This window comes from Galeopterus variegatus, unplaced genomic scaffold (genome assembly GCF_000696425.1).
Source record: "Galeopterus variegatus unplaced genomic scaffold, G_variegatus-3.0.2 Scaffold1785, whole genome shotgun sequence".
Taxonomy (NCBI): Eukaryota; Metazoa; Chordata; class Mammalia; order Dermoptera; family Cynocephalidae; genus Galeopterus; species Galeopterus variegatus.
Window position 1 is genome coordinate 262891 of NW_007727896.1, and position 1751 is coordinate 264641.

Sequence of the window (1751 nt, forward strand, 5' to 3'; positions counted from 1 at the left end):
CTTGACAGAAGCAAATACAAATTGTTTCTAAAAGAAAGCACCATTAATCTAAACTTCAAAAATTTTTCACAGATAGAGTTCCAACAAATATGAGTTCAGAAATAAGTAGGTAAATAAATAACAAAGAAACAAACCATTTTGAAAATCAGCAAAAACAATTGAATCAGTCCCACGGAAAGTAGAATGTTCAATACAGAATATAAAACAAGTGTGTTTCATCTTTCTAAAGATGTAAGAGATGATACCTAAGAAGTAAATGTTACACTATGAGAAATGTTTAGGAATGGTTCACAAAAAAAAAAAAAAAAGGAAGGAAGAAAGAAATCAAATACTTGAAAACTATAATAAAACACAAAAGTCAATAGATATCTATCAGATTAAACACAGTTGGTAGAGAAAGAATTTATTAACCAGAAGACAGATCTGAATTACCCAGGACAGATTTTAGAGAGAGAAAAAGATAAAGTGTAAAAGACAGGTTGAGACCTAGAGGACAGAATAACATGTTCCAGGATAGGCCAATTGGAATTCCTGAAGAAGGTAGTGGTGGTAAAGCAATATTCAAAGAGAAATTGTCAAGAATATCAAGATTAGATGAGAGACATCAATTCTTAAATTCCCAAAGTCTCAAAATATTAAGCAGGATAAATAAAACTAAATCCATACCTAGACAAATAAGAATGAAATTTTAGAAAGCTAAAGACCAAAAAGAAAAAAAAAAGTTTTAAAAGATCCTGATAAAAGAGAGAGATGACTTAAAAAGAACCAAAATTAACTTAAAATTTACTTTTCAAAGGCAGAAATGAAAGTAAGATGACAGTGGAATAATGTCAAGGTTCTGAGAGAAAATAACTGTCAACCTAAAATTGTATATCTAGTGAAAGCCTCCATTAAGACTAGTGCAAAATAAAAACATTCTCAGACAAACAGTAATCAAAAATACCAATAGATCCTCACTGAAGGAACTTTAGAAGAATACGTTTCAAAGTCCAGGGATTAATCCAGAGGGAGGAGGTAAGATGTCATCAACCATATAAAACAATAATATTAAGAATGTCAATTTTGGGTTTAAATATTCAAGAGTGCATTTAATTTTTGAAAAATAATTACATCTAAATGATAATGAAAATGTATCAAAACTTGCAATGTAATGAAAGCAGTATTTAGAGGAAAATTACTGTTTTGATGCTTATATTAACAAAGAAAATACTTCAATTAATAAACTAAACATCCATCTTATTAGAAAAAGAGTGAACAAATAACCCTAGCTTAATCTTAGATGACAAGAGTTGATGAGAAATAGAAAGCAATATAGAGAAGAAATGCAAAGCCAAAAGTTGTTCTTTGAAATGTTTAACACAATTAAAGAACTTGGTATGATATTAATCAAAAAAGAAAGTAAATAGGCAGAAATAAAAAATACCAGAATAAAAAATTATATCTGAACAGATGCATCAATAATTACAATGATGAACATAAGATATAAGCATACCTTGGAGATATTGTAGGTTCAGTTCCAGACTATTGCAGTAAAGAGAGTATCACAATAAAGTGAGTCACATGAATTTTTGGTTTCCTGGGGGATATAAAAGTTATATTTATACTATACTGTTGTCTGTTAAGTGAATGATAACATTATACCTAAAAAATTTCTAGGGGCCGGCCCGGTGGCGCACTGGATAAGTGCGCCGCTTGGGAAGCGCGGCGGCGCTCCCGCCTGAGGGTTCGGATCCCACATACAGACCGGTTCC